This window comes from Maniola hyperantus, chromosome 23 (assembly GCF_902806685.2).
Source record: "Maniola hyperantus chromosome 23, iAphHyp1.2, whole genome shotgun sequence".
NCBI classification, from domain to species: Eukaryota; Metazoa; Arthropoda; class Insecta; order Lepidoptera; family Nymphalidae; genus Maniola; species Maniola hyperantus.
The window spans coordinates 5,887,635-5,915,060 of record NC_048558.1 but is presented as its reverse complement, the minus strand read 5'-3'; the positions used below and the strand labels follow the sequence as shown (position 1 = coordinate 5,915,060).

The following is a 27,426-nucleotide window of genomic DNA, read 5'->3' as shown; positions in this document are numbered from 1 at the left end:
ACTGTGTACCAAATATGTACCTACTACTTTACTCAACGTTCTAATGTTTTAAAAGATGTGTGTTATGGAGTTTCTTTGCCCTTTCTTCTCCATGACTAAACACCTTAGCGAAACGGGTGGTAGATTCATTTTAATATAAATAGATCAATGCTGAACAATACAATTCAATTATTATTCGACTTGGTTGGTTTTACTTCTGTATTTATCACCTACCCTCTTGTGCTATTTATTTTATACATTGAGATAAAAGTAAACACTAGGTTGTTAGCTTCTAATTATTATAGAAGCCTGTTTAGATGATTAGGATTCTTACTTTGAGATAATACAGCAGATGCTATGCTTGATTTTTAATTACTTAGTATTTGGCCTTACCTGACAAATAATTGATAAATGATAACTTTCATTAGTAATCATTGGATTTAATTTATCATCACTATTAAAGCCCACTGTCTTAACTTCTCTTCTTTTACCATAAAATCTCACACGGGCATAAGCTAGTCAACCTATATATCTACCTATCATGAAGTTTAAAACCCTGAATTTTTTAAATTGCAGTTTTAAGTCGAACTTTTAGTTTATGTGGGTGTTACAGACGTTCAAAACTTTATACCTAAGGGTATGCCATGGATACAGCCATAAAACAATGGTTTGTAATTAATGCTTTAGGCGCTCGGCCGCGGTTCAAGCTCATGTTATTATCTTGCGTTTCAAATACATAATAAAAACGTACGTAATCTTTTGTTTGTGAACTCCAGGATTAGGGTGCGTTTCCACTGACGCGGAGCTGGGCGGAGTGGACCGTGGATTGGTCAATCATAGTGCTCGAAATCTCCATTCCGCATCTATGGAAATTGTGTAAATAGAGCGGAGCTGAGTGGACTTTCATACAAAATATATGAACACGCGGCCCCGAGCTGGACTGAACGGACTCGAGCATGCTGTGGTGCCAAGCGGAGGGCAGGGTAGCGGGCCAGTGCGGCGCGGCGGGTAGTTAGATAAATTTGAGTGATCGGAAGTCAGAACACGGCTCAATGCAGCTCTAGTCTGCTCAGCTCAGCTCCACTCCGCCCCGCTCCGCTGCAATGAAAACACTTGCCACTTTTCACTGCTCTTCTTCGCTCCACTCTATCCAGCTTCGCGTCAGTGGAAATGCAACCCAGGCTGGCTGGTTTATTCCTAGTATGTATGTCCCTGACTATACTGAAAACTTTTGCACTATGAATTTAAATGAAATGTTCTACTTAGATGATTAATTATAGGTATTACAAATAATCCACTTTTAAGCAATGCTGAAAATGGTTAAGCATTTTGTCTAAGGCAAGTATAGGTATAATGCAGGTGTAATAGAGACTTGAGTTTTCTTTTGAATTTGCCTACTTGGCAGCCAAATGTCTGTATTTTTTCTCTCTGTATTTTCGTAATTTGCGTTTCTTGGTAAAAATCAACTATCTAACTATTTATACAAGATATACATTAACAAATAGAGAAAAACAAAAAGTAGATTTTGAAAATAAATGAAAAGGAATAAAAATAATACTGTTTTTGTAATTTTGTTCTGTTGATAGTTGATAATTTATCGACTAGAAAACTTTTAATACTTACTTATTCAGAATTTTAAAAAAATGGTGCTTAAACCATCAAAGTAAATAATGCTGATACACTCAGATAACAACTTAATTTAAGCATAAAGTTATCACTTAATGGTACATTTCTATTTTCTAGTTGCATCATATTGGGCCGAAACATTTCTTGTTGAAACACCCGGGAATCGAAGTCGCCCACTCGCATTCCAAAAACTGGTTTCCATGTGGAATTAGCTATTAGTGCACTGAGTTTTATAGCGCGACCTAGGGTCGACAGCGTTGCACTAAGAACTGTAATAAATGGTAGAGCTTAGGTTAACTAGTTTATTAGTAAGTAGCTAAGAACACTTGAGTTAAGTCACTTACAGGAGTAGTAGGCAGCTTAGGTACCTATCTAGTAGGATATGATAATGTATACTATGGGACCAAGAGAGTCACTAAGAACTCACAGACCACCTATAGACGCCTAATAGCCGAACACCCCCGATCGCCAAGCTTATAGGCAGTTGCTTTGCATAAAAGTCGGCCCACGCCCGTTCGGTATCTTTATTCCGCACATTGTCTTAATTACGTGACTTTATAGTAAAGATGGGCGTTATTGGCTATTTCTGGCCACGGTTATTAAACCGCTATTTAGTTACAATAGCGCTATTGATAACAGTTGCCTAGTATCGGTATCAAAGCTGTGTTTCAACTAATTTAATATGCGCACCGTTTTTGTTTGTAGTAAGTAGTAACTTAGCTAGCTGCCGTATCGAATCCGTCTGTAGGTATGGCTAAAGTTTCAAGTCGTGTAAGTGCATTAGAATAATATTGACGATTTCCCTTCATGCTTTTCTAGGCTTAGGACTAGCACAATTTTCAAAAACGTTTAATCAAAGTTTTGTACAACACTAATTATATCACTTAAGTACCTAAAACTATTAAAACTTTATTTTTTATCTTAACACCTTTTTACAATTTTATACACCTACTAAGTTATTTACAAATTATAGTCAATCGTCAATATCACCCACACTACAGGCAAAAGCTACCTAAATAAAACAAAGCAATATCTCAAGACAAAACTTTAGTATTTACTGAATACAAACACCGCTCAAACTATCTAATTAGGTATTAAAACTTTCATCAAAAGTCAAAACAAACAAACGCGCCGTAACACCACCTGCAGGCCTAGCATGGGCCGGGAAATTTTCTCCCCGAGGAAAGGATAAAATTTTTATCCCCTCCGATAGTTATTTCCACTCTCCGAGCATGGGCACAGGGTTGGATATAATTATCCCCGGTGATAAGGCGGGGAAAGACTAGTCCTCGGTTAATGTCAAAGTGTTATTATTTTTTATCTGTGCTTTTGATTTTGCTCGTTTTCGTTACTCGTAACTCGTCTGTGGCTGCTTTTTATTTTAAAAGAGCTAGAAGCCGGAGCCGTAAAATAGTTTAAAAAACATTCACAGAAGATTATGCACGTAAGTATTGTTATTGTTTGTGTTTACCTAACCTAACTCCACTTTTGAATTATCCAAATTAAAAAATAATCGAATAGTTGAAATTCCTAGCTATCACAGTAAGTATCACAAAGACAATTTGTGTTAGTCAGTACACAAAATTGAAGTGATAATATATTGATATTGTTAGCGACAAAGAAATGCATAAATTGTTGTTTTATTTGCAGACATGGAAATATGTACTTGAAGAAGGGCACTGGCCACTGACTGACAAGTATGATGAGGCAGCTCGGGATGTAGGACCACCGGGAAATGTCTCAATAGTGCCGTCGGTCACATATATGAGCACATAAGTGTTCAATATTAATTATCACTGTTGGGCATAAATGCTCAACAGGAATTGGACCTGAAGACTCCATAATGGGCCAGCCAGAGAGATGCGTGTATTAATTTAGTTCTATTAAATGTGTGTCTTGTATAACAAACTCAAAATAACTTTAGGTACCTACCTATTGGAATAGGTAAGTTAGGTACACATCTTATCAACATAAAATATTTTCATTATTGTTTGAGATGATGATAAAACTAACAGTTTAGCACACTGCACTGAGAAGAGTTCAATATCACTTAAAATTGGTTAAGCTGGTATGGTTTGAGCTATTAAACTAACCTAATTTCTTTATAAGCATGTCAAGCCAATGTTTTTTATCTTATGGCAGGAAATCTTTGAAGTGTCGGTGGTGGACTATGGTGAGACTGTCGTTTCACCCACTTTGTACACAGTGGGTACTTTATAAAACCAATAGCCCCGAGTAGTTTTCCTATAAATGCCAATAAATAAATAAAAAGTAAGTAGAGGATATGTACATTTTTGTAATTTGTAAATAGTTATGAATATAGGAAGTTATTCTATGGCAGTGTGGTTTGATTGAACATTAAACTTGTTACTTCCTTTTCTTAAGGATAATAGCACTACTTTTAGATCTGTTAAGTTAACATCAGAGATTTGTGTACATCCAAATAAGCATTGTTTTAATTGGTATTCCTAATATTATGCCTAAGAGTTTGTGTTTGTTACTCAATCACACAGAAAGAGTACTTAAAGCAAAATTATTTTTTGAAGAAACTTATTTTTTGTTATAGCAGCAATAGAAATAAGTACAAAATTTCAACTTTAACCTGTTACGTTTCAGGAGACAGACAGATGGAGAGCTGAGACTGTAATAGGGTCCCATTGGTACCCTACAGAACCCTAGTAGTAGTAGTAGATATAAGGATGGGTTTGCACAAGGTGGTTTTAGGTAATAGGTACTTAAAGAAATATATTTTAATGCAAATATGTATTTATTATTCCATCCCTTTTTCCCTTTTATTGTCGGGCAACAGTTAGCAGTCTGGTTTGATCCATAGATATGTGAGATTTCTTTATTTGTTACATTTTCTAGTCTGTCCTTTGGTTGTTCCATTGGAATTCTGAAACATACAATTTATACATTAATGATTTTCAATAATAATAAATTAAGAGTAAGAGGATATACTGAAATGGTCTATAAAGTATAATAGGCTAACATATTTACTCTTACAAAACACTTATGATGAACCATTATAATTTGTAAAGTGTTATTGTGTTTGTGTATCATTATGTATTTAACTATGATATAGGTGTGTATTTTAATTTAAGAATTGTTTTGTTAAATTAGACTCCTGCCTATTTTGTTCAAATAAATGATTTTATTATAATGAGTCATTGTGTTATTTTATATTTCCAATAATCCATACTAATATTATAAATGCGAAAGTGTGTCTGCCTGTCTGTCTGCTAGCTTTTCACAGCCCAACAGTCTAACCGATTTAGATGAAATTTAGTACCTACAGAGTTAGCTTACATCCCGAGGATGGACACCGGCTACTTTTTATTCTGGAAAATCAAATAGTTCTCACAGGATTTTCAAAACCTAAATCCACACAGATGAAGTCGCGGGCAATAGTCATCCCATGACCTTGACTTGTATCTCACTGGTAACTACCATCTGCCAAGAGTCTTATAGATGTGAGGACGTAGAATAAATAGATAATAGCCGCATGTAGGACCTATTTGTAGGTACCTACTACCTACCTAAGTAGGTACCTATTCGTTTGCACAAGATGGTTTTAGGTAATAGGTAAGTACTTAGGTACTTACTTTTATGAATCCATCCATCGAATTAATCGGCTTTAGTGCTTCATTAAGCTGCTCGCACAAGTACAGCACATAATATTTGTCCATCCGAAACAAGTGTCGGAACTCAGCGTCGGGAAATTCAAAGGGATTACTTCCATCACTAATTACGTGCTCATGTTATTTTCGTTCTAAATTCTCTATTTCAAACTAATAAAAAAAGCGCGAGACATGTTTTTTGATCTTTTAATAATTGAGTTAAAGTTCTATGAGCATTATACCCACCTCAAATCTCGAGGATAAAATTATCCCTCTCAAATGTCAAAAAAGGACAGTTTATCTTCTTTTATTTGGCCCCATGCTATAGACGGTGGATAAATAGTCCCCCGAGTCCCCGTGAAATGTCAAACGGGGATAAACTTCTCCTCTCCCCTGTTGCCGTGCTCTGAGGGGTGGAGACGTTAATGTTATCTCCTGTGCAGTGGATAAAATCGGGGGATATAATTTTTATCTTCGGCCCATGCTAGCCGTGCTGATCTGCGCGCGCATATTTCACTAAAATAAAACCAATTTTACTTTCATGAAAATCGTGAAGTAATCACAACCTTAAGTTCATATCAGCAAAGTTTAATTATCATGATCATTGAGGTCAAACTATATTGGACGCTTGCACGGATAGTTTGCCACAGTCAAGTTAACCAACAACATTTCACAAAGATTGATAAACGAAAAACGACCTTATTTTTATTAGTCTAAGGCTTAACTGTAATAAGCTTGATAGATCAAACCTTAATGGACAAGTACTTGAACAGTTAACCAAACAAATTAGCGCCTTAGTGTAATAGACATAAGGTCGTTTTTGGTTTATCAATTTTCGTGAAATGTTCTTAGTTAAGTTACTAAGCCGGTAGCCATTAGCCAATAGCCATTAGCCAATAACCGCTCCTTCTCAGCTTTCAGTGAAAGAAAGAAAGAGAAGGCATAATTATTGCGTTTCTAGTTACCAAAAAACCAAACAATGCATTGTCAGTTGCCAGTTGGCAGCGTTGCGTTGTCAGGTGGTTCGTCATAGATGATATCTGTTAACCGTTGCTAGCTACGACAATAACGCTATGGTACGCTAAAGGCATGGCAGCGGTTTTCAGTTAAGTTAAGCTATAGCGGACACATGTCTACTTTATAGCCCACCAATCACAACAAAACAGTCTCCCCATCTGCTGGTAAGTGATAATGACTGATGCACCCTAAGATGGATCGCGCGTGCTGAAGATACCTATTCACTCGTGTCTTTAATGTCTTCTTGTCTTGAACAGGCAAGCACGCTGCCACCTAGACCTTGTCATTTGTCGTCAAGCGCAAGCCTATATCATCTAGCAATAAAAAGAATCGAACCAATTTTTACAAAAAATATATTAACCTTGTAACCTGCATCCCATAAGTAGATAAAAAGTTTCCCATCCCAAAAAAGAAGAACCTGAATGAAGCAACGGATGGGAAGCTGCTTTAGGAATCTTTCTTAAAAGCGCCTAAATCAACGTGGAGAGATAATAATGTCCAAATATTCGGGATGCTCGGTAGCTCGCACTAGCACGCTAAGTGACAGGGCAAACTGTTATTATCACCTACGGCTTAGGGTAATGTGTTTGGTTTGGCCCTATGTGCTTACGGCTTTGAAGGTTGGAATTTGTATGTGGAAGTAGGCTCACGATTTTGGGTTTTAGATAGGAGTCTTCTCGTGTGACGTGGTTTTATCTTTCGAGGATTATCTTCGTGTCTTTGGGTCCACGTAACTTATACTGGGTCTTATACTGAATATCATCATCATTATCGTTAGCATTATCAACCAATAGACGTCCTCGGCTGAACATCTTGTAGGGACTTCAACACGCCATGCTCTTGCGCAGACTGAAACCAGGAGCTCCCTGCGACTCGTTTGATGTATCTGTCCATCCTAGTGTAGTTAGGTAGTGTAGTGAAGGTAGTGTAGTTAGGGTAATGTGTTTGGTTTGGCCCTATGTGCTTACGGCTTTGAAGGTTGGAATTTGTATGTGGAAGCGGGCTCACGAATTTGGGTTTTAGATAGGAGTCTTCTCGTGTGACGTGGTTTTATCTTTCGAGGATTATCTTCGTGTCTTTGGGTCCACAAAATTTATACTGGATCTTATATTGAATATCATCATCATTATCGTTAGCATTATCAACCAATAGACGTCCTCGGCTGGACAGCGATTCCCTGCGACTCGTCTGATGTTATCTGTCCATCCTAGTGTAGTAGATATTAGTACTAAATATGGCTGAGTTTAATCTCTATTGGGATGGAGAAAAAATGTTGCAAATTAGTACAATGAAAAAGTCTCTTTTTTTAAGTCGCTTAAAATAAAAATAAAATATTTTATTTAACACGGAGATTATTTAAGTAATTATCAAAAGACTAGCTTATTGCCGCGACTTCATCTCATCATCATCATCACTACACAAATTTCAAGCCCCTATTTTACCCACTTCGGGCTTGAATTTTCAAAAATCTACGTCTACGTCATAATAGCTGTCTGGATGCCAAGTTTTAGCCCGATCCGTCCAATAGTTTGAGCTGAGCTGCGCGTTGAACAGCCAGTGAGTCAGCTTTTCATTTCATATAAATACATATATACCTATTATGTAGATTATTTTTATTTTTATTGGTAACAAGGTAATGTGTGTACCTAAAAAAAATAACAGATTTGTTTAACCATCACCAATATCAAGCTCACTTACAACACGTATGGTAATCCAAACATTTAACATGTTGAACACCAAGCTCATATCAAACATGACCTGTATCAGTTTCATCATAGCATTAAGCAATCATCCATGTAACAAGCGGGCCTGCTTCGGGATCCGTCTGTCACGGGAGCTACGGCTAACGCACGCATCCTGTCTGTCTGTCTGTCCATCTCAGATAAGGTTATACACACTTGATTGTTTAATACTAACGCTTATAACGTTTCCGGTTATTTGAGATGGCTTTACTGCTTGTAATAAGAACTGATTTTTGAGTCATTGCTTTGGTAGGTAAGTATGTTTCAGTATATATATTGTATAGAAGTCACTTCTGCAATTGTGCATTGTCAAGTTTACATCTCCTGAGGATGCTCCGGTGTGCATAAATAAGTTACGTAATTTTGAAATATCTTAGATACGGATAAACCAAACCTAACATTTTGTAATGGGTGATAATTTGATACCCTTGCGGTACTTTGCGTATTTTGATTGTCTAATAGAGACTTTCAAGTAAGTAATACAGAATACTAGAGATAGGATAAGAGTTTTTTGTTAGAGACCATCTTCCAAATAATTAACAAATCATGTAGAAAAAATTAAACTGTAATGATCATATTTTAGATGAAAACCCAGACAAGGCTATTAAAAGCAACTTTAAAACATAATAAAGTAATACATTTTATCATTATTAGTAAGTCGATAAAAGCTACCAGCTTCCACAAGACTTTGTCATTTATAACCGTTTTATATCCAACAGAGAAGGGAAACGGATAATTGCTCCATCTAGCGATGTAGGACTGAAGACATTACGGACACCTTAAAAGTAAACATCTGATCTATCACCCGTCGCTATAAATTACACCCTACTTGACAGCTAAATGCACCTTTCATATTGTTTCGAGAAACAGGTAAGCCCATTGAGTTAAAAGTTTTGATCGTGAAGTAGCAGACCCGGTACATCAACAAATTCCTGAAAAGCCGGCAATGCATTGGCAGTTCCTCTGATGCTGCAAATGTTTACGGACAGCGGTAATCACTAATATCAGGCAACCCTCATGCTCGTTTGAAAAAATAATCAAGATTCAGGCGTCAACAAAGCGTCTCAATTAGGTCAGTTTTCGTATTACCTGGTAGTTTGAGGGAAACAACGACAATAACAATTTAAGAAGTTAATGACACACACAAAACAGTGAATCTTCCATTACATGAACTAATTTTTTTTCGTTAAATTATAATGAGTAATTAATATAATATGTAGGTGCCTATAACTTGATAAATAACAGAGATAAAAAGGCCTATTCAAAAACAAAATATAGTTAAAGTTGTAGTTAAAGGACTGAACTCTGAAGTTAAATCAAATACACAATTAAAGACGTAACGACGTAATTGAATATTATTAATGGACAGCATAAAAGCATTTGTAGCGCTTTAATGAATGGAAAGACATGGTGAAAACTTAGATTAGGTCATGTCCAGTCAGATCATGTCCATTTTGCAGGAAATTGCTGTTCTAGTAATATGTATTAACAACTCTCAGGTTTACCCTAAATGCCATGATATTCGCAGAATAGCCGACGAAATCGCCAAATTGTGACGAAAAAATCATTAAGGCGCTCCAACAAAGGAAATTGTTTTGTGTTCCCGAAACTAGTTTCACAGATATAGACCGACAAAAAAGTGTATTTTGATGTCTAAATAGACTCGTCAACGCAGGTAGAGGGACCGTAACCGACACTTGCCCGGTGAAAGAGGAGTCATTAATTTTAACCAACCGAAGTAAGGATCACAATTTTTACTGAACGTTTTATTTGATAACTTAGCCCACGACTTCATCCACGTAGATTTAGATTTTGAAATCCCTTTCCTGGGAGAAAAGGAGCAAACTCTGACTCAAATTATTTATTCATAATAGAATAAAAAAAATCTGAATAAAATTTTACGTTTAGGCTGATGGTTAAAATTTTAATTTGTAAGATGATATAGTGGTGATAATTAACACGTACTTAAAACTAAAGCTACGAGGATTCCAAACGCACCTATGTCCATCTTCAGGATACAAGAAAATTTAAGAAATAATAATTTAAAAAATAAGAAACGTGACTAAAAGCCCAGAAACAATTTCTGGGCCAAGCATCAGTTCGATTCAGCTGTTGGACTATGAAAAAGTTATACTACTAGTAACTAAACAAAAAGTACAAATGTACTGTTGAATTTTAGTGAAGGATTTATTTGTTATCAAATCGGAATCAAACGTTTTTAAAAGATGATCGAGATGTAAAATATGAATAGACCTTTTTAACCGAATCGATTTTTGAGGAGAGGCTATTAGTTTTTTGAAATGATTCTAAGAAATTATTTACTTATACGGTTTACAACTATGTATGTATTTTGATTTTGTATCATTACCTCAAGGTTTTATAGTAATCTATACTTTGGTTTGTATTATGTCTCTTACCTAGTTTCCCCTTTCACCAAAGGTTGCCAGGTAGAGATTGCTGTGAGCAATAAGGCCGCCTTTGCACACAATTATTTTTCTTTCTACTATCTTCTTTCTTTTCTTGCTTTCTTTGTTTTTTTTTGTTTTTGTATACTATACTACATAAATATAGTAAATATATACTATGTTGCCAATATGTATAGTTATAACTTACAGAAGTAATGGAAAACAGTTTATTACAAAGTATAAATTAATACATACACAAAAATGTAATATAAAAAAATATACACTATATATACAGACTATATATATAGGGTGTAAAGGTCGCTTTCACTTGGTTATCCCTTCCAGGCAACCTGTATGATAAGGATAGACACAAAAGAGAACAATTCAATTATCAATTAAAAAAGGAACCAAATTCACGTATATTCGATACCAACACTCCTTGATTAGAGAATTAAGTCTGTTCTTAATTATGGTCCTGGATTAAACCGGAACGCGCTTACATCCAAACGGTTTTTTTGTTAAGGATTGCGCTCACGAAAACCTGTGCATTCAATGAATTTATTACGTTGAAATCCTAAAGCATTACGTCCTAATGGCAGGCAACAATAGGGAATTTATTCTACCTGAATGTCTGTTCTCCGGGCTATTGTTCGGGCAACAAATTCGGGCACTCTTGGACTTTTTTCAAAACCCTTGTTAGCAAGTCCTCGGATAGATCTCTTTTGTGCGGACAATAGTCTTTACATATTTATAAGTGGGTAGGTAGGTACAGGTGTTTCTACGTTTATATCTTCGTCTACAAGCTTAGGAATAAGAATTTTTTCCATATACAATAATTGTACTTATACTTCATTTTAGTTATGAAGTTTAACTATCATTTTTCATTCACTTTCCCAAGATAAATTAAGTCAAGCTGGAAACTTTTTTGGTTGGATTTTCCTCATCGCAAAATTTAGATTCAATTTTAGAAATCTGTATTGCACTTGTGATCTAATTATGCTATCCAATTATCTATATATCGGGAAAAATTTGAGCTAGGTTGCAATGTGGGTTTTGGTAACGTACAAAAACAAATATCTTGAGCGCAAATGAGTCATATCGAAATCACAGCCAGATACATATGTACTTCAATTTTATTAATATTGTGTATTTGTATAGATATAAATAGACAGACATAGACTGTGTATTAGAAGTACCAAATGCTCGAGCGGTCAAGTTATTTTTTGCCTCAGCTTCGGGTTATACTCTATCAAATGGCGTAGGAGCACAACAAATAACTTTTTTAACTATAACCAACGAACACCAATTAGTTCTACCCCAGAAAGATGACTCTGTCGACGCTTCGAGTTCGCTTTTTTTCTTTTTTAGGGTTCCGTAGTCCTTATATCTAGTAAAACCGGATCCTTTACTAGATTACTCACTTGCTTCTGGTGTGTGGTTTTATTGATAATCGATTTTACCAGAAATTACAAGACTTCCGATTTAAATAATTAAGATTGGGTTGGGTCTCAACTCAATAATAATTAGTAACAAAATTTCAACTTTTTTAACTTTCAACGATTTAATTCGTCTTCTGAAATTTTTACATTTTTTATTAGACACGATATCTGAATATCGTATTAAAATCTACATCTAAATTTTAAAAACATTCTGTAACAACATTAATTGAATTTTTTAAGGATTATGTATTTGTAAAAATAAGTCAATCATGGCCATAGCTCAAAGTGTACCGTGTACACTACCTTTATCTTGAACTAGCGACTCGCCCCAGCTTTGCACGGGTAGCTTATTACAACTTTCGTGGAGATCTCTAATTTTTTTGACAATAAAATATAGGCTATGTCACTCAGGAACTGGGGAAAGAATTTTCATAATCGGTCCACTAGTTCTAGAGATTACCCCCACAAACATACAAACTTTACGAATCTTTATAATAGTAGTATAGATGTCTAAAACCACTAAAAATCACTTAACCACACTTATATTTCGTCAATTTGATTACGGAACCCACATTACATGCGCTGGTTTCCTCTTGAGTGTTTTTTTCTATTTGGAGAGGTCGAGATTTGACTCGCTCCTGTGTGTTTATTACTTTGCTGACTGTACAAATATTTTGTGGCCGCATTTTCTGGTAATGTCACGGTGCCAGGCGCAATTCCGTCGGATTCGAAACGTACTGTTGATTTTGATTTTTGTGTGTAATGGTTCTTTTAAACGTTTCAATAGGTAGTGTGTGTATAGTGTGTCTAGTCCTATTCAATACAAATACGGTAGTTTTGATGGATATTTTTAGTTTCATCTCTCATTACTCTTTTTCTTTCTTCTAGTATTGCTCCTTCTTTTCTTCCTAAATAATTATCTCTACTTATATATCCATTCCGATTCTAATTCGTGTACATATAACTTCTTAACAGTAATTTTTTTTATTAAGAAAACAAACAGCTAAACATAATATTACATAGTTAATACCTTAGTCTACATAAATCCAGTAATCCAATAAAGTTTTCACAATATAGTTCAAGTACACATCAAATATAATTATAAGTATAAGTTTCAAATACACATCAAAGAAGAAGCAACACTCGCAGCCCTGAGACTGAAAACCTCAGGGCATTGGAAAGAACAAAACACAATGCACACTAAAATTCTAGGGCAAAGCATAAACAAAGAACCACGTTTGCAGTGGAAATGCGACAGAACCGAAAAACAACACATACTAGACAAAAACTACAAGATTAACTCAGAGAAGAACTTAGATCCGAAGCCAGCACAAGACACAATAGAAGTGTACACCGACGGATCCAAAACGAAAACGGGCACAGGAGCTGGAGCCTACTGCCAAGAACTAAACATGAGAATAAGTCACGCACTCGGTAAGGACAACTCTGTCTTCCAAGCAGAGTGTGTGGGCATTATGACCGCGGCTATAGCCGTGGCCAATCGACAGGTAACAAACTTTAAAATTAACATTAACTCTGATAGCCAAGCTGCTCTTAAAGCCTTGGCTAGATTCTCGACGACCTCACAACTTATACAAGACTGCCACAAGACTCTGGAAACACTCGCCATGTCAAACGACATCACCCTAAGGTGGGTCAAAGGACATGATGGAGACCAGGGAAACGAGGCGGCGCACTAGCACGAAAGGCTACGACATTGAAGGTGATCGGGCCAGAACCTATTGTTCCCATACCCTTCAGTGAGTATAAAACCTGGTTGCATGAACTAACACTAAAAGAGCATTCCCAACTATGGGCAAACACAACAGACTGCAGGCAAGCCAAAGAGGCTTTCCCCAACATAGACAAACGGCAAACTAACAAACTACTCCGCCTGGACAGAGGTAAACTTAGAAAGGTGGTGGGACTCATAACAGGGCATAGCCCACTAAACAAACACCTTTTCGTTATAGGTGTCACCGACAGTCCTTTGTGCAGGGCTTGCATGGAGGTCGACGAAACACCGACGCACGTGGTCCTAGAGTGCACGGGCGTAGCAGAACAACGCGAACGCCATTTGGGTTCCCCGACCTCATTCCATGAAGCCCTCGGCAACCTGGGCGGTCTACTCGGCTTCTGGAGTGAGCTTGGATGGCTGGAGTGAAGACTTCAGCGGGGAGGGGCAATGCACGCACAACAGACGGAGACGTTTAAGTGCGGAAACCAGCCCAGAGCGAAGAAGAAGAAGAAGAAGTTTTCACAATAAAGTAAATTTATAATTACTAGTACATAATTATCTCGATCGGGTAGATATACTTATTTTAATTCTGGCTCGCGTACAACATGTATAGGTAAGGTTTGCAGCTATAGTTAAGTATTTGTTTATTTACCAGGTAGGTACGAAAGTAATAAAATTTTATCGATTAATTTAATAAGCTGTGTCGACAAATAAATAAAAGAAACACGCCCCACAGTTTCTTGTTGTTTCATAATACTATAGATATCTATAAAGTACATCACAATCGCCGGCGGCGCGGCCGGTCGTCGACTTGCGCCCGCGCACTCGACCGCTCTATTGATGATCAATCGACTTGATTAAGCAATTACCGAAACCATACGTTTCTATCTCATTTGAGTTTCTCTTCCCGATGATTTTGATAATATGCCTAATAGATGGAAAAATAGGTACAGTACGCGGCCAAAAGTAATGTACATCGACCTTAAGGAAATAGCAGTTTTGTAGAGCACTGTCTCTGTCGTTGAGACCGACAAAACGTCATATACGTATGAGTGACCGAGACAACGCTCTACAAAGCCGAAATGACATTCTAAAGGCCGATGTACATTAGGCTAGGTGCGCTTATAATATACAACCAATTTAACTCTGACAATTTTACATCTGCCAATCTACACTTAGCCAGTGTGATCCCAAACCACTACCACTATGTCATTAAAGGAAAGGGGTCACTAATCATGAATGAAGAAAGAAGACCCTCAGCAATAAAGAGTACGACGTAGTGAGAGGTTATAAGTACTTAGGTAACTCTCCGTGCCCCAATTTTATTGCAAAAGGAAATTCACATTCCACACAATCCAACAAACATCAACAATGAATATAACTCACTCATAAATTTTTCATAACCTTTAAATATATAAAAGGAAAAGGTGACTGACTGACTGACTGATCTATCAACGCACAACTCAAATCACTGGATGGATCGGGCTGAAATTTGACATGCAGATAGTTATTGTGACATAGGCATCCGCTAAGAAAGGATTTTTGAAAACTTAACCCCTAAGGGGGTGAAAGAGAGTTTTGAAATTTGTGTAGTCCACGCGGACTAAGTCCCGAACATAAGCTAGTATCTTATTAATCATCATCATCATGATATCATCATAAACCATAAGCATATCAGGCTGTTTGTAACTTTTCGAAGGGGACATCTCTGAAAGAAATAAATTGCATTCTAGAGGTGGACGTATGTTACTTTTTACCGCATCAGGATATCTAAGTCACCAGGAAATTAGAAAGTTTTGTAGCGGATACCCTCAGCTTATTAACATACTATCTTATGCTCGCGACTGAAAATCTTATATTTAAGTATTGTAAAGAGATTAATATTTATGACAAAGTTCAACTTACGATCCTAAAAGAACAATTTTTTAATTTAGCCATGCAAAAGGAAGTTATTAACAAAATTCAGACACGCAAAGTAACTCAAAAAAAACTAGTTACCATCTCTGCAAAAAATAAATATGGTGAGCGCACCAGCGCGTACATGATCCCTCGCCTAATAAATAGTTTAGATAATACTTTTAGGTCAGGACTAACCGAATTTAACTTTAAACACAAGTTAAAATCATATTTTCAAAACAAATATTAACAATTCCCATTTTTGAAAAATTAAATATAACAAATTATTATCATGTAACGCTCCCTAGTGCTAGTGCTTCTATACATAATGTATATATTATTTATGGAAGCACTATACCCAAAATCGATTAATGGACGGAATGATAAGCAACATAGTAAACCTTAGTGGTTTTTTTGTTGTGTTAAAAGTATTTGTAAAATGTTCAATATTTGATAGTTAATAAAAAAAAAAAAAAAAAAAAAAAACTTCGTCCGCGTGGACTACACAAATTTCAAACCCCTATTTCGCTCCTTAGGGATTGAATTTTCAAAAACCCTTAGCGGATGCCTACGTCCTAATAGCTATATCTGCATGCAAAATTTCAGCCCGATCCGTTCAGTAGTTTGAGCTCAGTCAGTCAGTCAGTCAGTCACCTTTTCCTTTTAGTATATTTAGATAAATAGATGTTCTAAGCATATATGATTAGAACATCTATGTATTATATATATATATATATATATATATATATATATATATATATATATATATATATATATATATTATGTAGACTTCACACACCTTTGAGAACATTATGGAGAACTCTCAGGCATGCAGGTTTCCTCACGATGTTTTCCTTCACCGTTAAAGCAAGTGATATTTAACAATGTCAGTATGCTCCACACATATTCAGATTTTTTTAGAGTATGAATTTCTTAGATCGATCTGTAAGAATGAAGCAGCCTCAAACATCTGGAGTAGCATTCAGTCTGAAAAATCAGTACCTGAAGAATTCAGATTGTGTGAGAGGTCTTTTGAAGTTGTATCACTTATTTTGTGATTATAATATGCAATTCTGAGCATTATGATTTCGGTACTTCAGTTCAAGCTATTCTGGATGTGTAAGCCCGGCCTTATACTTAAATAAAAACAAAAAAATAGATAAGGCAACTGTAAAAGAAGTAGGTAAAGAACAACCCAGATAAAACCAACGTGTCTTATTGATGGTGGTGCGTTCGTTGAAACAATAATTGATGGACTGACTGTCTTTACATCGTTACTTACCGGTCAACTGATCTGCGTAGAAAATATAATGGACATAATATATTGTACGCTCCCAAAGAAAAAGTATGTAGACAAACTAGTTTAAGCTCGCGACTTCGTCCGCGTGGACTACACAAATTTAAAACCCCTATTTCACCCCTTTAGGGCTTAAATTTTCAAAAATCCTTTCTTAGCGGATGCCTACGTTATAATAGCTATCTCCATGCCAAATTTTAGTCCGATCCGTCCAGTAGTTTGAGCTATGCGTTGAAAGATCAGTCAGTCAGTCAGTCAAGATACTTTTCATCCCGGAAAATTAGAGAGTTCCCACGGATTCTTAAAGCTATCCGCTTAACCAATTTATATGAAATTTGGTACAGTGGTAGCTTGCGTCCCGGAAATTGACATACACAACTTTTATCCCGCGAAAAGCAAATAGTTCCCTCGGGATTTTAAAACACCTAAATCCACGCAGACGAAGTAGCGGGCATTTAATAGTATTTAGTTTTAAATAAAATTCAGGCAAGGATAGCATCTGAGAGATGTTGACAAAATCCTTTCTAGTACTTAACTGCCAATAACATTACCTCCAGTCTTTTATAGCCCTGACTTTTTGTCAGTTTTTATTTTATTCTACTGCTTCTACAAAATAAAACCTGTGATATTACTATGTTTTAACTTTTAATACAGTTTTGTAACCAGTAATCTACAGTGTATCCCAACATTCAAAAGATCAAATTAACAAGTTAGTGATAAATATTTGTACAGGCCCTATTTTGTCGATTTTTCTCACACAAAACAGTTGTTAATTAATTCGATTGCTTTTATCAATAGTTTGTTTATTGTATGGGAAGAAATTTAATTAAGGAACCTTTTCCTACTTACTTTTGTGACCGACTAATTAATTATTCACTATTACAATGAACATAGGTACTATACTCTTACTGTTAATGTAAATATATAAAAGGAAAAGGTGACTGTCTGACTGACTGTCTGAGTGACTGACAGATCTATCAACGCACAGCTCAAACTACTGGACGGATCTGGCTGAAATTTGAGGAAATTTGGCATGCAGAAAGAATTATGACATCCGCTAAGAAAGGATTTTTGAAAATTCAACCCCTAAGGAGGTGAAATAGGGGTTTGAAATTTGAGTAGTCCACACGGACAAACAGTGGGGTTGAATTTCCAAATGACAAAAGACATTTGGAAATTCAACCCCAGGTAAAATAAGGATTCAAAATAACTTGAACATCGTGAGGAAAATGCTTGAGAGTTTTCCTCAATGTTCTGAAAGGAGTATGAAATCTGTCAATCCACATTTGGTCTACGTGATAAACAGTCTCCTAAATCAAACCCTTCTTCTCACGCTGAGGGATCCGTTATTCCGAAGGAGAACCAGAGTAACCGACATAGCTCAACGGGTTGCGAAGCTGAAGTGGCAAAGTGCAGGGCACATAGTTCATACAACCGATAGACGTTGGGGTCCCAAGGTGCTAGAACGGCAACTTCGAACCGCAAAGCGTAGCGTTGGAAGACTCTCTCCACCGGCACCGGCGCGTCGCAGTATTTAGGCGGCGCAAGACAGTGGCGTGTGGAAGTCCCTACAAGAGGCCTATTTTCAGCGGTGGACGTCTATCGGTTCACAATGATAATGATAGATTTCAGGCTTTCCAATTCCTAAATTAAAAAGCTTTATTTGTACAGAAATGCCACGTTTTTGCCTTGTCTATTAAATTCGCTTGTTTAATCTTAAATCTTGGTCGGTATTCCATCGATAGAGCGATATAAACGAATCATTGGAGGGAGACTCGTGATCGGGGGTCACATCTCGACTTGGCTCGTGATACGGTATTGTATTATGTCGTTCGTGTTCCTGATCATTTTTATGGTAAACTAGAAGATGCCCGCGACTTCGTCATCTTCCCGCGCCGTTCGGTAACGAAAAAGAAACGGGCCGAATTGAGAACCACCTCCTTTTTGGAAGTCGGTTACAAAGAAGAGATATGAGAAGGGAGATGGTCCAATAGTGACGGTAAGTGTCTAAATAAAAATATGCCGAACGTCATAATTATTACTAGCTGACCCACCCCGGCTTCGCTCGGGTGTAACTTAGAAAATCGGCGTAGGGGTAGAATTTTCAAAAATCCTGAAATAGGTATGTACGGTACGGTACGTATTTTTGCTTTTGTAACCGAAAACCCAAACACCAATTTTTATGGAAATATCTTGAAATATGCCGGACTTTCATACAAATTTTCATCCCCTATTTAACCCCCTTGGTAATAGAATTTCCACAAATCGCGAAATAGGTAGGTACCTACGTATTTTTTTTATTTTTAACATCGATGTAACTTCAAAAATGACGGACTTTCATACAAACTTCCATCCCCCATTTAACCACTCAACTTCCACTTAGGGGTGGAATTTAAAAAACCTTTCTTAGTGGATACCTACCCTTTACAAAGAACACACCTTGCAAATTTCATGTCTCCTACTAGGACCAGCGGTTGTGCGTTGCGCGTATACGTCAGTCAGTCAGTAAGTCAGGACTTTGAATTTTATATAGTATGTATAGATTAAAGTCGCGAAGCTGTAGCAATCAGAATGAATGTAGTAAGTAGATACTAAATACTAATATACCTACGTAGTACGGACCTATAGGTAACTAAGTACAACTAGATATTTCCATTGGTAAGAGTACCCAGCTTCTATCGAGATAGGTATAGACTCTACCGAGAAACCAGCTAATAAATCAGAAGGTAGGTACCTAGTAGCCTAGTAGGTGCCTACCTAGGTGTTTATCAAGGCTTCTATAACAATTTACAATAGGTTTAGGTACCTTCCAGCAATTTATTCTCCATTCGCCATTTTAACTCTGTCTCAATTATCATGTCAAAAGTACGGTTCGGTTCACCTTTAAAATAAGTACAAAAATCGTACTTTTCACATGACACATAAAGTTAAAATGGCGCGTAAGATCACTTTTTAGTTTTTGTACTACGCATTCACAGATTATAGAAGATAGGTACATGCTCTACCCAATCCTACAAAATTACTTATAGGTACGTAGATATAGACAGCGTATCCTTTTTGTACAACAGCTTGTCTAAGCTTTATTTTCTTAGCAGAGAGAAGTCGATAAATTAAACTTAAACCTCTCAGTGTTAACACAAAAAAGTTTCCACATGTAACACCCCGCTAAGCTGCACATCCAACACGTCCACTAATAAAAATGCAACGTCCACATGCGGTTAGGTGATAAACAAAAAAAAACCAGCAATTCCCGGAAAAGACTAAAAACGTGACTGAACTGCAACCCCGGACGGCGGGCACCCCGTCGCCGCTGGGATTGCTTTGTTTTTGAAACTTACAAAAAGTCAGCCCCTTCTCATTCTGACCGAGGCAGGTACAAAAATATGCTCTCAGGACCACATGTTGGGACCTTTGCTAAAACGAAAACTTGTCACTTGACTCTAAAGGACGAGTTATAAGGTCCGTGCAGCGGAATTCCGAAAACGTTGCAGCGCAACTCCAAAAAACGACTTTTTGTAAAATGTCCGTATCATTAAAAATAAGAATACGTTGTAATTTATTTTTAAATTAAATACTTAGTAGTATAACCTAAATAGGCAACCTGGTAGGCAAGGTTATCAGTTTATTATTTATACCGCTGATCTATTGAGAATTAACGAATGATTGTTATTTATAACAAAGTAAGTATGTAGATATAATAAGTAGTTGGTTAACTTACTGATATGCTGATCTGTCAGGTCATCTCGTGTCAAACTATATTGTAGCGGCAGCAATCCATTCGCATAATAAATACAACACAATACACCAGCGCACTTGTCAAATAATTCCTAAAAACTTAATTGCACCAAAATATTCTTATAGTACATCCAGTCACATACTCTGTCACACGAGTCCTCAAATGTCACTTTTTGATTCATAAATAAAATAATAGAGCGTTTATTTATTAATAATGAGTAAGAAGGAAAATAATAAAGTGACCACGTCCGACGCCGGCGCGGCGCACACCGGTATAGAGAATAGGAGGACACGGATGGCGCGCGGCCAGCGATTTCATCTCAATCTCGCCCGTCGAAACGAGACAGTAACATGACAATAAACGACTGTAAAACGTCAGGAGGAAAAGAGACAACAAATTTTTCATTATACGCACTCCGAGCCTGACATTTCAATAGCCCCATCCCACTCACACATAAAGTTATTTCCGTACAATTTATATGCGGCTGTATTTGTGCTGCGTCCCACTCCAACGCGGATAGTGGTAACCAGATAATGTCTTAATCGCATTTTCTTAGCGCTATGCTGACTGATGCACTAACATAAACAATGATAATTCACGGATTTGCATGAGCGATAAAATGATTTTAATGAGGCAGCTCCGATGGATAAGTATAGACTTGATGGGTGGGCGGAGCTATAAATTAGTATTCATAGTAACTCTTTTTTATTATGATGGAGTATAATAATCATAGGATTTAAAACGATTGGACCGACAGGATGAAATAATAGGTAAGAAACTACTTACCTATTTATTAAATGCAACATATTAGGTATGTATATTGGTCTATTGTTTGTCAAGTAAACCATGTACCAAACTCGTGTAATGTGGTAGCCTGTACAATTTCGCAACAAAATTTTCCAAATTGCCTTAGGAGTGAATATGGCAGACGCTTTCCACTGAGAAGTGAGAACCTACAGAAAAAGCCTAGTTTTTAGTTTTCAGATAACTAGAAAATGTACAAAGATATTTATTTTCATGGTAGATAGGTAGAGAGAGTTTAATTTAAATCATCCTATAGGTATTCTATCTACCTCATTCGATGTACCATAAAGCAAATTTTGAAGAACTCACAATCATTAATTTCATTTAATATGATTAAAACAGCAGGTAGGTACTTATGATTACTAATGAAAACTCAGCAGTCGCCACAAATTTTAGATGCAAGTAGGACTCTTTTTTCCCAGTCTCTACCTATGCTTTTAAAGTCCAGGTAATCTCTTATATTGAAATAACCATATATCATGAAGATTCAGTGTGTATATGTTTCAGTCAATAAAATGAAGAGCATATACATAATATGCAATATGCAAATCAGAAATTGAACAGAATAATTATCTATTTGTTAAGTGGAGTGCAAACACTCACCGCGGCATGTGTTGACCGCGTTGACTGCTAACCAAATGTTTGCTCACCGATGACAATGCTGACGACTCAAGCAAGACCAATTTTCTGGGAAACTCTACAAAAATTCCTTAGCAATATTCCTTAGCTATGAACAAGTTGAACTAGTTACTTTAATAGAGTTTAATGAAGTTTAAATAATAATAAAAATAGTTTCTAGTTATCTTTTTTGGACGTCGATTTAGAAATTTATCATATCGAATTAAGCTTTTTTTTCCTTGTATATCAAGTAATTCCGCAAAGAGACGCCTGCGTCTGGAAATTGAAATTATTTATTTGCAAGAAACATTGTAGGTACTTAAGATGTTAAGTTAACATAATATTGTTAATTATTATCCAATATGTTTCGTCTATTGACATGCAAAATATTATGAGTTGATGATAGATAACCCATCAAGAATACCTTTCCCTTTTTTGCACAATTTCCACAATTAGGTAGGTACATTGAATTATGCTCAAACTGTGTGGTATACCTACAGATTACAGACATACTGAAACATGTCAGATTTCACAATGCCATCATTAAAATATAAGATGTAAATAATTTAATTATTAATTTAAGTAGTACCTATCTATAATGTCACAAAAGTATAACATAATATTATTATCAAGTAGACTAGTTCGACTAGGTATCCAACATCTGATAAAAAACAAACCAAAAAGCTTAATTGCTTAATTTTCTAAAGTAGTCTGAGAACCTAGACGTGCCTAAAGCAAAAACAATTAAGCTCGAACACTGAAAACGTCAACGCAAACATCTTGCGTGAAATCACATCACTCGCAAAAGGATTTCGTATGAATCATGCATGATCCGACTTGGAAAACGGAGGTACAGCGCAATGTTAGTATGTCTTAATGCACATCCAACAAAAAGAGAAAATCCACATCTCGCATCGAACGTGACAATAACATCTTAACGAAAACATTCCCAACAACCTATCTAATCAACTACAACCCTACAATTATAACCCTTAAAATTTCACAGTAAAGTTGGATTTCGTATGGTATGTGGTGGTTGTAAGAAGTTTACAGAATTGAACAGGTTTTCGTTACGAATGAAATGCTCCAAGAAAAGGGACGGGACTACAAAAAGCAATCGCGGTAAAGCAACTAAACTCGAAAGCTCAAAGGACTTGTGCTGTATTTTGTTTTGTCTGAGCGAGATAACTTGATCATCCTTTACATTTTAAAAACGACATAAAGAACAACCATTACAAAGCATTTTCAACCTTATCCACAAACAAAATAAAACACTTAATTAAAATTGTACAAAATGCTTATAGGTCGTTATGAACCGGGCATATCGTAAAAAGAACAATTTACAAGTTCGTCTGGAGCAAAGAAGGACGGATGTTGATAATGTATTACGTAAGAAAGGGACAAAAACCAGCCTCTGACCGCAGTTAAGGCTGTGTATTTTTTCTGAATTATTATGCCGGTTTCGATCTTAATTAAGACATTTGTGCATTTATAATGAAATAACAATATGCGTCAACTTAACGAACACCTAAACTCGTGAAATATTTAAACTGAACCACTTTTTATAGGGACAAATGTGTGTTATTTATAGGGTCCCATAAGTAGCCTTACTTAATTTATTTTTTCTGTGGTCATTGTATAACCACAGTGTGACTTGGTAATGTGTTATTTTTATTCTATTTCTATTCTTTTGTTTTCCAATTAAGGTATCTTTAATATCTCCTCAGTCAATTTTACAAAAAAGCGATTAATAATTTGAATACCAATCATTGTAGTTGGAATGGGTCCCGAGGTTTATAATCGGATTCCCCACGATATAAAAAACGTGCAAAACATTAAGATTTTTAAAAGATAAGTGACAAGCTGGCTTGTCGAGGAGTCTTTCTATAGTTATAAAGTAAAGTAAAGTAAAGTAAAATATGCTTTATTGTACACCAAAACAAAAACAATAGACATATAACAAATACAGCATGTACAATAGGCGGCCTTATCGCTAAAATAGCGATCTCTTCCAGGCAACCTTAGGGTAGAGGATATTATAAAAATTAAAGAAAGCGGAAGGGGTGTACTAATTAAATAAAGTAAATACACATACATATAATGAATTTCTACTTGGGAAGATTGTTTACTTAACATTTATTTTATTTTATGTTATATTTTTTTTTTTAAATCTATTCTTGAAACAAGAATATGTTAATTTAATAACATTGAAATTATTGTAATTGACGTATAATGTGTATTTATGAATAAATAACTATGATTATGACTATGAACTATTATGTACTAACGTATACCTATACTAACGTATATCTACCTCAGTGATACCAATACATAATATTTCAGGAATTTTGTAGATAGGTTAGTAGGTAGGTATAGTAAGCGACAGGTCGAGATGGCAAACGGGATATGAGGCAGGGTGGACGCCCCACACACCGGCACGTCACCTGCACTATCCCGCACTGTTAGCGCGGAGGCTGTGCGGGTGTACGGGCCGTCCCCACCCCGATTGCTATCTCGACCTGTCACGTACTATAGGTAATAGGTATTCTGAGTTGACGATAAACTGTGTTGAGTTGACATTCGCACGGTTCTCAAAGTTTGAACCGTTGATAGTCAGCTATATTGCACGTGCATAGTTGTCGTTAGATATTGTTTCACTTACGTAGGCATTTAGCGTTGATTCACACGTAAAATAAAATATTATGTACTTACTTATTTACCTAATTAAACGTAAGGGCCCTCGTGCGAACCCGGTGCAGGACAGCGCGGATGACGTGCGGGTGTGTGGGTCTTCCCCCCACCTCGTACTCCGATTGCCATCTCGACCTGTCGCGTACTATAATTACAGTGGGAACTCGATTAACCGGACTAATTGTTGTCGTTAAGGGGTTCGGATAATCGAAAATCCGCATAATCGAATGTGTGAAGAAAAGCGGGTTTGTAGTTGTATGTAGTTACTATAATAGTATTTTCAAAGTAAAATAACTATACCAAGTGGGATATCCCATATATTCATATGATATATTATATCATATGAATATGAAAGAAACTTTGCCTGTACATTCTAAAACATATTTTTATTTATTTTTATGCATAAAAGTTTTTGAGTTATCGTACAAAATGGCGGAAAAAATACCCGAGTATGGAACCCTCGGTGCGCGAGTCTGACTCGCACTTGGCCGAACTATTTTCGGTTGGTAGTCCGGATAATCACGCATCCGTATAACTGAGGGCCGGATAATCGAGTTTCTACTGTACCTGGGTTTAATCAACCCACGCTGGCTCACTACGGAGTAGGTACGGATCTCCTTTCAGAGTGAGAATTGTTTTTGGCCATATTCTACCACGCTAGCCATATGCAGCTTAGCAGACTCTACACACCTTTGAGACCAGTAGGAGAACTCTCAGGTTTCCTCACGATGTTTTCCTTCACCATTAAACTAAAGCTAATGATATTTAATTACTTAAAACGCGCATAAGTCCGAAAAGTTAGAGGTGCGTGCCCGGGATCGAACCCCGACCTCCGATTAAGAGGCGGACGTCCTAACCACTAGGCTATCACAGTTTTTTCAATTTCTTTATTAAATATAATATAACTTCATCAAATCATCACATTTCGCTTAACTTTTACTCCGAGCCGTACCGATTAATTGAATATTCCTTAATCACTCCCATATTCTTTTTATTCCCCATCTAGTCAACGCGCAGGTGCCTTAACCTCTATTTTAGATAACCGATCATTGGGACGCTACAGTTTTTTCCTTTTTAGGGTTCCGTACCTCATGATAGGTTGCGCAGACCTCATGTTAGGTGATAGTTGTTAAGACGTTAGTATTCTATTCGGGAAGCATCATCACTTAATACCACCAGAGTCAAGGGCTAACTTGTATCTGAATCACCTGAATAAAAATAAAAATAAAAAAAGATTTGGCGTTCGATCCCGGAAATAATGTTTGTAAGCAATTCAATATCACTTGCTTTAACGGTGAAGGAAAAAATCGTGATGCTTGAGTGTTTGTTCTTCAAGGAACGAAACGCAACGCAACGCATCGCATCGCAATGCATCGCATCGCAACGCAACACAACGAAACACAACGCTACGCCACGCAACGCAATTCAACGTATCGCATCGCATCGGATAGCAACGCCACGCAACGCAACGCAAAGCAACGCATCGCTTTGCGTCGAATCACATCGCATCGCAACGCAACGCATTGCAATTTGCAACGCTACGTCACGCAGCGCTATGCAGTCACCAACTTATTTGTTTTCCGCATGATTTCGATTTGTTATATCCCAATAAAAATGAATCGCCGACATGTATGTTTGCACGCGCATGACTTCCGAACGACTGTACCAAATTGTATAATTTTTTTGTTGTGCTTATAATTGTCAGGACAAGGTTTTTTTTGGAAAATCCACGGGAAAATACAGTTCCCGCGGGACGCGAACGAAGTCGCGGGCAACAGTTAGTAGTGAAATAAAAGTTAAAAGGTTATCCGTACACATAAGAATCCCGAAACCTGATTTTCTATGATTTTCTGAGAACTACGGATGTATAATGTGAAATGGTACTGAACCTCCCCAGAAAGAGTCTACCTCGCACTTCACCGGTATTTTTTTTCAATCCCGATTAACATAAATTCCTTAGCAAGTGACATGCGTTATCGAAATGTTTATTTTCAACTTTTACGCTGGGTTAATAAAACTGATCACTTATTTTTGGACCGGTTTGGTTCGGGGTTGAGACTTGAGTGGTACTTAGGTAGGTACCTCTTTAGTTGAGATAAACACACTCTGGGTAGGTACAATTATACGATGCGTATCTAAGAATAATTATCTACTGATTTGAGGGAATAAGCTATCAATTAAATGCGTAAGTATAGTCCTATACTACTATATAAAGCTGTGATAGCCTAGTGGTTAGGACGTCCTTCTAATCGGAGATCGGGGGTTCGATCCCGGGCACGCATCTCTAACTTTTCGGGCTATGTGCGCTTTAAGTAATAAGTAAATATCACTTGCTTTAACGGTGAAGGAAAACATCGTGAGGAAACCTGCATGCCTGAGAGTTCTCCATAATGTTCTCAAAGGTGTGTGAAGTCTACCAATCCGCACATGGCCAGCGTGGTAGACTATTGCCAAAACCCTTCTCTCTGGGAGGAGACCCGTGATCTGAGCCGGCGATGGGTCGATCATGATGATGATGAAGTATAGTCCGCGACAGGTTATGAGATCGCGCGCTCGCCCGCATCGGGTTAGCGTGGGGGGCTGTGCGGGCGTGCGGGGCGTTCCCTCCCTGATTACCATCTTAACTTGTCGTATATTATAGGCACCTACTTAATTGAAACTTATTCCGAAGCTGATACTGTCGAGGCATCTCTACTCTACTCTACTACTCTCTACAGACCACCAATTCTATAGACGTCTAATAGCCGGACACCCCGATCGCCAAGCTTAGGCAGTTGCTCAGCATAAAAGTCGGCCCACGCCCGTTCGGTACCCTCAT

The 27,426-nt window shown here is 36.9% G+C and overlaps 1 protein-coding gene and 1 long non-coding RNA gene across 2 annotated transcripts in view; one reads left to right on the top strand and one right to left on the bottom strand.

Moving 5' to 3' along the window:
- Positions 1-20,768, bottom strand: part of ci (cubitus interruptus) — a 152,411-nt gene extending 131,643 nt beyond the window's left edge. Inside the window, exon 1 of the mRNA XM_069506480.1 lies at positions 20,478-20,768. The gene's annotated coding sequence lies outside the window, so the exon portion shown is untranslated. The remainder of the gene's footprint in view (positions 1-20,477) is intronic.
- On the top strand, positions 2,756-4,771 carry LOC138403977 (uncharacterized). The gene is made up of 2 exons (XR_011238090.1): positions 2,756-3,147; positions 3,256-4,771. It is a non-coding gene; the product is annotated as an uncharacterized lncRNA (long non-coding RNA).
- Positions 20,769-27,426: the final 6,658 nt, after the last annotated feature.